We start from the raw sequence: 12,959 nt of genomic DNA, 5'->3' as shown, positions 1-12,959 counted from the left end.
TACTTGACCAGGTATACTTATCAAATGGGAGTTATGTTATGTTCGGATCCAATATATCTGATTGCGGATAGTGCTTTTGGTTCTCCTAATGTCGGCCATGGACCGAAATATTTTATCTAATCCTGTTTTAGCACGTTCATCAGCTCTTGTATTGCCATATATTGTGTCTTAGTACCCATATTAGTGTGACACTGTTCTCGGACTTCCCACACTAGCCTAAAGACTATCTTAGACCTTCGCAGCCCTGAGGGCTGCTAAACTATTTGTGCTCTTATCGATTTCTGTTGCACACTGCAAGATTAAATCAATATCTGCCTAAAATATAGAGTTACGTCCTCCAAGATGGGGTCTTAGATATCCTGGTGTGGTTACTTTCACCCAGATCCGGTATTCCCTCCTGAATTTGATTTCGCATTACTGCATTCGTTTTTACTTTGCTGAGTTTGCTTCTGTACATCCGCTTCAGCTCTTATGTAGTATTGAATATTATGCAACTGAATTGGGGTCGTTTTGCCAAGCGATGTACAAATTACGTTTATTATCTATGTTTCTGAATAGCCTTATCATTTTCATTTAATTATTCCTGTTTTCTTTTAATATTTTCAACAGTTTCTGTAGCAGATGAGAGTATTTCTGACTTAAACTTTGACCAATGCTCCTCAATGTCGTCAAAATATATATCGATGAGCTTGGCAGTCAGTATTTCCTTCAATTTTGTCAACCTTTCGTTGTGCGTAAATCCAGCAGTGTTAGTTTATTTCTTACTTATTTTCTTACCAATTAAAAAAACGATTACGTCTTATTATGAAGATGTGAAGAGCCATAATATACCGCACTAGTCGGTAGTCAGTCCAACACTGATCCGTACTGGTTAAAGCACTTGTTAGTAGACATGAGCATTGAAATCTCCCAATATAATGAGTTTGTCTGCTTGGGAAGAAGTCTGTCCAGTTGAGATTAAAGGCACTCTTTCTTTTCGTCGTACGTCTAAATACAAAGTGCATGCGTATGTACTAACTACGGTTGCTCATTGTTTATTTACCACCTTAAGGCGGAGTGTCATAAGCCTTTAATTTATTCCAGAAGGAATTTAAAGATAGTCGATGAGCTCGTATTTTATAACAAAGCTTAAGCCGTGTATTTGGGTTTTATTTTTTGCTTTTTCCTTCCAAAAGAAAGCATAGTCACCGCCATGTTCTTTAAGGTGACCTTCTTCTACTTTTATGGTTTCACTTAGCGCAGCAATATCGATATTAATTTTTTTCAGTTCACGAGCTATTATTATTATTTCTCGTTGTTGCCTATAAATTCTGTCTTATAGCAAAAGTTCATAAAACTCTTTAAATTTTCACCTCAAAGTAATGTTGCATCTGGACACTGTTATCCAGCCGGACTGTGACCAGCGAAAGTACTTTTTTCAAACATTTACTTTACTACTTTATATAAACTTATTGAAACTGATGTATCAGTTTATTTGAATACAAGTTCTCTTTTTATAAATATAAAAATATACGGGACATTCCATTTAAAAAAAAGTATTTTTGACGTCAGTATTTAAAGGTGATCGATGCTGTATATGTCTTGTATCATAAGAAAAATTCAAATTAAAAATAAAATCCGACCTATGCGAAGAATTTCTTCACAAATGATATTGGGAATATTTCCGACTTTTTTCCTTTTTTTGTATGTACTTTATGCTTATCTTTTACTTGCAACATGCATTTAGATTCATTGTATATTTGGAATTTATTGCTATTGATTTGGTATGTAAACATAATTTATTCACGTAGTTTAAAAGCTTAAACTCTTTTTAATCTAAAATACATATTTTATTATCGATCTAAATTCAAAAATGACACCTTCAGACCTACATTAAATTACTGGGCTCCGGCCTCTCGACGCATTTGGGCCGATTGACAGTTATTCGATGGTACTTGCAGCTAGACTACAAGGACCTCAAGCTCCTCATGAACAACGAACCAGCCGATAGACGCCGAGAACCGAAGAAGAAGCAAAAGACTTCCTAGTGGTCATTAACCAGTGTCAAAGACAAATGGAAAGTGCACTTCGAAAAAATTCATGAAAAGTCTGATTAGCGTTTACATTATTAGTCATCTGTAGCTAGTGATTTTGTAAATTGGTAGACGGTGTTAAACAACTGAAGTTTCCGAATTCAATTAAATGGAAAAAATATTAGCTAATATTATTATATATTAATCTATTTATCTGATAAATTGCGTTAGGCTTTCACGGCCATCGTCTAACTTATTAAACTGTTTATTCGGGCTGTTGGGCCGTTGTCTTCTGTTGAGATTTGTTCTCGACGTTTCGCCAACACTAGGGGTTGGCATCTTCTGGAGATGTTGATGCTTCGCTTGTAAGCGTCTAACTTATTAAACTGTTTATTCGGGCTGTTGGGCCGTTGTCTTCTGTTGAGATTTGTTCTCGACGTTTCGCCAACACTAGGGGTTGGCATCTTCTGGAGATGTTGATGCTTCGCTTGTAAGCAGAAACTGACGTAGTACAACGCGTCGTCAGTTTCTGCTTACAAGCGAAGCATCAACATCTCCAGAAGATGCCAACCCCTAGTGTTGGCGAAACGTCGAGAACAAATCTCAACAGAAGACAACGGCCCAACAGCCCGAATAAACAGTTTAATAAGTATTTATCTGATGTTGAATTAAAGCTATTTTAAAGTTATGACCCTATATTACGATTTATTAAACGTATAAAATTTATTATAAACAAATTTTATCCACATAAAAAGATTTCAGTTATTTTCGTTTACTATATGTACCTAATGTTTGATATATCTCCCCAATTTACAAAGAGAATAAATAAATAAATCTTAGGCACGTTAAACTGTACTTCTTAAATTACAAATTGCCATTTAGTTTTCTATCTTCGCCAATTTATTCCAACATAAATGCAACTGCTAACTTTAAAAATGTAACCAATAAATTATCAACTGCGATATTTGTTGTATAAGGAATTTATTCAACATTTTGTATATGGAATATATTAAAAATAGTATTTAAAATTAGTACAAAGTAAAGGCGAGATTACAAAAATATATTTAAATACACATTTTGGTTAAAATCTATTAGAATATCTGGAGAAAATATCACAAAATTATCCTATAAGGTTGTTCTTCTTGTTCATGTTTCATTCCTATCTCGAGATTGGATATTATAGATAAGACTAAAGGTAATGGATTTTGACAAGAGCTATGACCTTGTAAATAACAGGTAAACTTGTGTGCTGTATTGGCATGACTCATAGCTCTTGTTAAAATCCATTACCTCTATCTTAATTTTGGTTATACCTGTGAATCGACTCCCATAGGTTATGTCCTAAAAAAACGAGGATAACCAGTTTGTCGAAATTAAATTTAGGTTGCATTGCATCTGGTACCGTTTTAAACTTTAAATGATTATTATTTAGAGAGCCTCTCCAGATTTAATCCCAGTACCCTTTCGCCCTGCTTCTGGCGTCTTATTCGCTTTCTGTATGCTCCTTCCTTTGTCTTTTTTTTTTCCATTTATATTTGTAATAGAGGAAGGTCTAGTATACCCTACATAGAGTCGGTTGGGGCAGTCGACATAAATTCTGTTGTGATTCAGCATTCAGCACATTTGCTGCATACGTAATCGTAGGTCTGTTATTGTTATGGTTATGGTAGATAGGGGCAGGGCCCATTTGTGAGCCCTTCAGATACTTAGGCCTCCTAAAATGGATTCATTTAATTACCTCTATCATACGGGCTAGACCCATAAGGATCTAGTCTTTGGCGTTTCTGATGCCCAGACTACTCTGGGCGAGAGGGGCCAGATTAAAGGGTCCAGTAAAAAAATGGCACTTTATCAGAGTGACGTTATAAAAAAGGTAGAAAAAAATAAAATTTTAACGAGGTAAAATTTTATTACAGCATTATTTAATAATAATAATAATAATAAATGTCTTTATTAACAACAGATTAAATTTTCTTTACAATGAAATATAATATCAGTAGGACCAGATTCTGTGGCACACAACTGCTCTTCCACCTAACCCCCCGAAAATAGGATAGATAGACTATATCTAAAGAATGAAATTGTATTTACAATAAAACATAAAAATATTAAGTACATATTAAATTTATTAATTATAAAGTATTTATTTTTTTTTAATTCTTAAATTTTTAAATTACTGTTCAGCGAACAACTGCTCATAATAATCTCTTGAACTTAAGTCTAGACAGATTTTTATTATTTTAGGACAAACTGTTAATATTGCAAGCAATTGAATATAAAAATGAACGTTTAAAAAAGGATGTTGTATGTTTAGGTAAAGTGAGGGTATTCTTGTGTCTAAGATTAAGATTATGAACCTCCGTCCTATAAGTTATTCGATTGTACAGGTATGGTGGAACTCTCTCTTGAATTATTTCATGGTAAAAACATAAAGCATGGAGTTTCCGACGATTTTTCATATTTAGCCACTTGACTACAGTGAAAACATGACTTATCCTTTAAAATTTCCTGATGCCAAAAATCAAACTCAAACAAGAATTTTGCAATTTCTGTATTCTCCATTAATCAAATTCAGTGAGACACGCATTGTAAAGCACGTCACAATAATTTAATTTTTATAATACCAGAGCATTACATAATAATGACTTTGTGGCCCTACTTAATAAATTGCGGCTTTGTTACAGTAATTTTAAAACGGCGTAAGCTCGTTGTAAACAAATACTTACATGATATGTAAACCTTAAATCTTCGTCGAACCAAACCCCAAGGCTTTTAATCTTTTTGCTAAAAATTAAATTGTCATTTCCTAAGATAATTTGATTGGCATAATTCTATAAAAATATTTTCCTATGGAGATTCCTCCCAAAAATGATACCCTGAGTTTTTAATGTATTCAATTTTAAACAATGATTTTGAGAAAAAATCTGCAGCTGAAGAAGGTCATGATTTATTGCATTTACCGCTTGATTACACTCATTTGGATAAAATGACATATAGAGTTGGGTATCGTCTGCATAATAATGTTGTGAACAGGACAAAAACACAGAAGGAAAATTAGATGTGTGTATAGAGAATAAAATTGGACCTAATATAGATCCTTGAGGCACATCAGTATTAAGATCTAGAAATGGAGAAATATTTTGATTAAGTTTTACTGCTTGACATCTATTAGAAAGATAGGATTTCATTAGATTAACTGCTCTCGCTTCTAGACCAATATATTTTAAAATAGAGAATAACAAATTATGGTTAATTGTATCAAAAGCTTTTGAGTAGTCTAGAAGAATTCGAATTGATATTTTGTTTTGGTCATAGGCTCTAAAAATATCATCTGTAATATTTAATAAAGCAGAAAGACAGCTATATCTGGACCTAAAACCGGACTGCATCGTAGAGATTATGTTGTTATTTTTTAAATGCGTTTGTAACTGAATATCGATTACCTTTTCCAAAATTTTAGATAATATAGGCAGTACAGTTACTGGTCTTAACTCTTTAATGCTTTCTGTAATTTTAGTCTTCGGTAAAGGAATAATATGTGCCCGTTTCCATTTACTGGGAAAAATTGAATTTGTTAAGCAACAGTTAATGATATGTGTGATCTACGGTAGAAGAAAGGGAATAAACAGTTGCAGCGTTAATATTTTAATACCATCATCACCAATAGTTTTACGTTTAATATTAATAATAATATGCAAAATATTAATTTCAGATACTGGTTTAAAGTTAAGACAAGAACTGAGAGAATACTTAAAGTTGTTTTCATAGAATATTTGTGTATCAATGTAAGCTTTTATGTTTGGTATGGCTTTAATAAAGTGTTTATTTATCTCGTTTGCATTCCACACGTTTTTTATTTTAAAGTTATTTTTGGTTTTGCAATTATTTACCAACTATTTTAAATTATTCCACATATCTTTAGAAGATTGATCATGTATGTTTTTAAAATATGATTTTTTCTCCCTCGTAGTCATGGCTATTACTAAGTTACGCAATACTTTGTAGTCATTCAATTGATTTACATTTTTAGTAACCTCGTAAGTAGTAAGTGCTTTACCCTATCTAATATTAATTGCTTGATGGCATTAGTTATCCATGGAGCATATTTCTTTGAGATTCTAAAAGTCTGATATGAAACATGTATGTGAAGTAAAGTAGTCATATTATTAGAGAGAAAATCGACTTTACTGTCTATATCTGGCAATTCATAAATTATTCTCCGCGGTGTAGATTCCAGATATGATTTAAATTAACTGTAATTTAAATTTTTGAAATTCCGAGTAGTAATAAATTTATTTGTATTAGATTTGACATCACAACCAAATTTTAAAACAACCAATTCATGATCGCTTATTTCTGGGATATGTTTTACTTCAATAGACAAGATTTTATCCTCAGTAGATGTGATTACATAATCAAGCAGAGGTCGATGTGAACTGGGTGATTCTAGTTGCTTGATTTACCATCTGCCTTAGTCCAAGACCATCTAATACATCTGTAATGAACTGTGTGGAATAATTATTGGTATTTAACAGATCAACATTAAAATCGCCCAAACAGAGTAAATGATCTACACTTGGCAGTACTGATGATAAAGTTGTTTCCAAAACTCCAAAGAAAGTTTTATAAAATGCTCCATAAGGATTATATAAAAAAAGGGAAAAGAGGTTAGTCTTTGTATGTGGGTATATTTTATTTTATAAAAACCCTTAAAAGGGCAACATTACAAGCACGAACGTTTTCGGAACAACTGTTCCATCATCAGGTTAAAATACCTAAAATAAGTATAAACCATTTAATTACAGCAAACGTGGTTTAAAATTTTGACTAAGGTTAAAAAAAAGCAATAAAATGGTTATACTTACAAGTTACCATGCCTGAGCCACCAAAATATTTGGGTAAAAACCCTTTAAAATGTAATGTGTTACCAAAGATTGTACATGTTGTTAATTATATTATATGATATTTAATATTTTAATTAGATTTTACTTCAGGTAACATACACCCATGCTTAAGTGAGTTCCAGTGTCCGGAGAGTAAACCTCTTCAAACGGACTACGGTTGGCAACTGATTGATAAAATACCAATGAATGGTGTCAAAAACAAAATGTCAATGAACCATGAAACAGTGTTAGTTAAACATTATATTACTACAGCCAAAAGATTAAAAAACTTTGATGATGTTAAAATGATAACAGCAATCCAGGTGTTGGGATTTAAAAATTTTTCTATAATTATTTAATATTGGATATAAAATGTAAATTACTGGTGTTGTTTGAGTGCATGTTTAAGAGGATGACGTATGCATTAGGCAGCTTATGTTACTCTTTATCGTATGGAGTGTGGTCTAAAAGGTGTAATTTGTGAAGAATTAGCTGAAATATATGGAAATGTCCTTTTATGTTGCTTACATCTAGGACAAGGAAAAATAAATAGTATATATTTGTAGCTAATGTAAGACTTCATATGTAGATGAAATTGTTTAATACTGCTTGTATCGTAAAAATTTTTAATATAAGTGAGTCCAATAGATTGAAAAAAGGGATTGAAAATCTTCCGGCTGAAGGAATTAAAGTTATAATATATGTGATTAAATTTTAAAAATTTTTTTGGAAAGACTGAGATCCTCAGAGACTTGGCAGGAATAAAAGTAAATGAAATGACTAAAGAATAAAAGGAGAGTGGGTCAAAGGGAAATGAATGAGTTAATCAACAAAATTAGAGATGATAGAGGTCCTTCATGCTTAAAGCATCTAGCACCCTGAACAAAATATATGTTGGTTATATTAAATTCGACACATAAAAGCTTGAAATTTTATCTGTGAGTATGGTGTACTAAGTTGTTGACTAAGAGAGGGGGGAGCAATGGTTGATTAAGGGTTTAGGTAAAGTGGGAGAGAGTGTATTCTGATGAATTGCTGGATTGTGTTTAAATGTTTACTGAGTGGATGGTAGATATATGAAAAGACAGAGAACTAGCAAAAGAAAAAAGAATGGACAGGAATATGATGTAAACGTGAAGATTGTGAAATAATGAAATAGTGAGGTATAAAAGATATGATGTTAACAATAGGGGGCTGAAAAATTTTTTTTTTGGAGGGAGTGTTATGACAGTAGTGTAGAGAGAATGGTTGTTTTAAAAAGCAACGATTGTTGAGAAGGATTAAGGTGTTGATGTTTATAGAGAAAGGTCAGATAAAGAAGATGGGGTAAATTTGAGAAGTGTGGGTTGAAGGGGATGTGGAGAAGAACGTATCAACTACAAAGTTTTCCCAACCTTTTGTAGAATTAAAACACCAGGAAATGTTCCAACCACCTTAAGGAACACCTTTCAACTAAAAATCTTAAAGAAGGAGATTTGCAACCATTATGGAAAACTTAACTTTTTAAACTGTAAACTTAAGGTAACATATGACTTTTTACTTGAATCCATAGGTTTTGATAACTTAAGTAACCTTCTGAATGATGTTCAGGACAAAATGGACAGTGTAACCTCTATTAAATTCAGTAAACTTAAATCTAAACTCAATAAACTCATTAATAATTCATCTAATTCACTAAATAATAACAGTAATAAGAACAAAACCAAATTTTCTAATTTTCAATTTCACCCTAGGCTCAAAAATCTATCCTCCGTAACTTTTGATAAAAATGAACTCGACTTATTGAATCTAGGTCTCAAATACTCAATTCCGAGGAAGGTTTCTGAAAAGGACCTTCAGAGTCTCTCCATTGAGCTAGATGTTATCATACAGAATCTCTCAGTCCCTCTAAACCAAAAAACTTCAATTAGAAACTCCTGCTACAAAACCATCTTTAAATTCAAAAACAAAAATTTTCCATCAACTTCTACTTCCTTCAATATCTCTACTACCAACACTACATCTAACACATCCTACAACTCATCATCCATCAACCTACCTTCTACTTCTCAAAATTACTCATTCAATGTTCCTTTTCCACAATTTTCATACAAAAAACAGAAAGACCAACTCCATATCCTCAAGTCTATTCAAAACAAAATTAAATCCCATAATTTAATCATTAGTAAAGCAGACAAAGGCAATTGTCTAGTCATTCTTGATCAGAAGTTATATAACGACAAGGTCACTACATTTCTTTCAGATAACAATTTCACTCCACTCCCTGAAGATCCAACAAAAAAGTTCATTAATAAAATCAAAACTACCAATAAACTTTTCACAGAATTTCTGTCAGAACACGATGCTCCATATTATAAAATACCTAGCAACCCATTAACACCCAGATTGTACGGTTTACCTAAGATACACAAAGAGGGAATTCCCATTCGTCCTGTTGTTAGTTTTATAAACACTCCAGTCTATATCCTGTCAAAATTCATATTGAATCTCATTAACAATATGACGAACTTCACCCCTCGCTTTTCAGTCAAAAATACAATTCATCTAGTCAACAATCTCCAACAAATAAATCTTCATCCCAACATCACAATGCTTTCATTTGATGTCAGCAATTTGTTTACTTCAGTCCCCAAACAAGAAACTATTAATCTGGTCCACTCTCTTCTACGAGCAAATTCTATCACCATGTCTACCACTAACTCAATTATTCAATTATTACAAACTTGTCTAGCTCAAGACTTTTTTGTTTTCAATAGTAAATTTTACAGACAACCTGATGGCTTAGCCATGGGTAGTTGCCTTTCCCCTCTCCTAGCTGATATATTTATGGATCACTTAGAATCCACACACATTATGAAAAATCCTGAAATTCTCCATTGGTTTCGATATGTTGATGACTGTTTAGTCTTCATATCAGGTAACTCGAATTCAGCTGATCTATTACTCTCTAAAATAAATCAAATCCACCCAAACATAAAGTTCACCATAGAACTAGAGTCGTCTCAATCAATTAATTTCCTCGACCTTACTATTACCAGATTAAACGACCATTTCGATTTCAGTATCTATAGGAAACCTACACAAACCGACCATATCATACCTTTATCTTCCAACCACCCAATGTCACATAAATATGCAGCCTTCCATAGTTATATTCACCGCCTAGAAACTATCCCACTATCACAATCTAACTACCAAACAGAACTCAATATTCTAAAACAAATAGCATCCAACAATGGGTATGACCCCAACCTCATTACCAAACTTATTAATAAGAGACAACTCAAACTATTGAGAGAGGCTGCGTTCCCCAGAGACTTGACCATTAAACCTCATTATGCTTCCTTACCTTACCTTCAAGAACGTCTTTCTGGAGATATCAGATATATCCTAAAAAGATCTGTTGAGAATACCCACATTTCTTTTAAAGTCCTGAACAATCTAGGACAATGTTTAACCAATTCAAAAGATTGCATCAACTACATGGATCGTAGTGGTGTTTACAAATTACAGTGCTCTGATTGTGATGCTACATATATAGGTAGAACCTGTAGATCACTAACTTCCCGTTCCCTAGAACACACTAAAAAAGAGAACACTTCAACCTTCTCACAACATCTTGCACAACATAAACATACCCTAAACATACCAGAAGACGTCTCTTTGTTACATAATATACCCCAAAAAATTTTCTAAAATTAGATCTATATGAAGACTTGGAAATAGTCAAGGAAAAGCAAAGAAGCCCCAACTGCGTTAATCGCCATGTATCTTTCAACCGTGACTTTCAACCCTTACACCGACAACTCTTCTCTAAACCCACACTTCTCAAATTTACCCCATCTTCTTTATCTGACCTTCCTCTATAAACATCAACACCTTAATCCTTCTCAACAATCGTTGCTTTTTAAAACAACCATTCTCTCTACACTACTGTCATAACACTCCCTCCAAAAAAAAAATTTTTCAGCCCCCTATTGTTAACATCATATCTTTTATACCTCACTATTTCATTATTTCACAATCTTCACGTTTACATCATATTCCTGTCCATTCTTTTTTCTTTTGCTAGTTCTCTGTCTTTTCATATATCTACCATCCACTCATTAGTTCTAAACTCAGTAAACATTTAAACACAATCCAGCAATTCATCAGAATACACTCTCTCCCACTTTACCTAAACCCTTAATCAACCATTGCTCCCCCCTCTCTTAGTCAACAACTTAGTACACCATACTCACAGATAAAATTTCAAGCTTTTATGTGTCGAATTTAATATAACCAACATATATTTTGTTCAGGGTGCTAGATGCTTTAAGCATGAAGGACCTCTATCATCTCTAATTTTGTTGATTAACTCATTCATTTCCCTTTGACCCACTCTCCTTTTATTCTTTAGTCATTTCATTTACTTTTATTCCTGCCAAGTCTCTGAGGATCTCAGTCTTTCCAAAAAAATTTTTAAAATTTAATCACATATATTATAACTTTAATTCCTTCAGCCGGAAGATTTTCAATCCCTTTTTTCAATCTATTGGACTCACTTATATTAAAAATTTTTACGATACAAGCAGTATTAAACAATTTCATCTACATATGAAGTCTTACATTAGCTACAAATATATACTATTTATTTTTCCTTGTCCTAGATGTAAGCAACATAAAAGGACATTTCCATATATTTCAGCTAATTCTTCACAAATTACACCTTTTAGACCACACTCCATACGATAAAGAGTAACATAAGCTGCCTAATGCATACGTCATCCTCTTAAACATGCACTCAAACAACACCAGTAATTTACATTTTATATCCAATATTAAATAATTATAGAAAAATTTTTAAATCCCAACACCTGGATTGCTGTTATCATTTTAACATCATCAAAGTTTTTTAATCTTTTGGCTGTAGTAATATAATGTTTAACTAACACTGTTTCATGGTTCATTGACATTTTGTTTTTGACACCATTCATTGGTATTTTATCAATCAGTTGCCAACCGTAGTCCGTTTGAAGAGGTTTACTCTCCGGACACTGGAACTCACTTAAGCATGGGTGTATGTTACCTGAAGTAAAATCTAATTAAAATATTAAACATCATATAATATAATTAACAACATGTACAATCTTTGGTAACACATTACATTTTAAAGGGTTTTTACCCAAATATTTTGGTGGCTCAGGCATGGTAACCTGTAAGTATAACCATTTTATTGTTTTTTTTTTAACCTTAGTCAAAATTTTAAACCACGTTTGCTGTAATTAAATGGTTTATACTTATTTTAGGTATTTTAACCTGATGATGGAACAGTTGTTCCGAAAACGTTCGTGCTTGTAATGTTGCCCTTTTAAGGGTTTTTATAAAATAAAATATACCCACATACAAAGACTAACCTCTTTTATTATACGTGGTATACAGCCAGCTACAGGAATTATTTTCCTTGTGGATTTTGATTATATAAAACACCAATAGCTAGTGTTTCATAACGAAGAGAGAGTTTTAACCATATCTTTTCAATTTCATTTGATGACTTAATCAGCACATAATTTATATTACATTTTATGTAAATACCTACACCTCCACCTGTGTCATTTTTACTCCTGTCGACTCGCTCAAAGTTATAGCCAGGTATATTAATGTTTTTACTGGATATTGATTCCTTTAACCATGTTTCACTTATACCCAAAATATCTAAATCATTTTTCAAAATAAGTTCTTTTACATCAATAAAATGCGCAACTAGCGATCTAGAGTTTATATGAGCAAACTTTAAACTACTCATGATAAGCTTAGATTAGATCCTTACTAAATTGGTACAAACGATTATGTAAATAATTTAAGCAAAATTTGTAGATGATTATTATTTGCATAAACAGTAATTCACATGGTGATGTATTAACAGTGTAAAAAAAATATATAGATATTACTCTTTAATTCAAAACACAGTATAAACTAACGATTTTTTACTAAATAACTCAAGATGTACAGTTAAATTTGAATTGAAGCTTAAAGAAAATAACCTAACAGTAAATAAATTTAATTCGCCTAAGTTCAGATAATT

Source organism: Diabrotica undecimpunctata, chromosome 11 (genome assembly GCF_040954645.1).
Source record: "Diabrotica undecimpunctata isolate CICGRU chromosome 11, icDiaUnde3, whole genome shotgun sequence".
In the NCBI taxonomy this organism is placed as follows: Eukaryota; Metazoa; Arthropoda; class Insecta; order Coleoptera; family Chrysomelidae; genus Diabrotica; species Diabrotica undecimpunctata.
The sequence above is the reverse complement of the archived record's forward strand: the minus strand, read 5'-3'. Positions refer to the sequence as shown.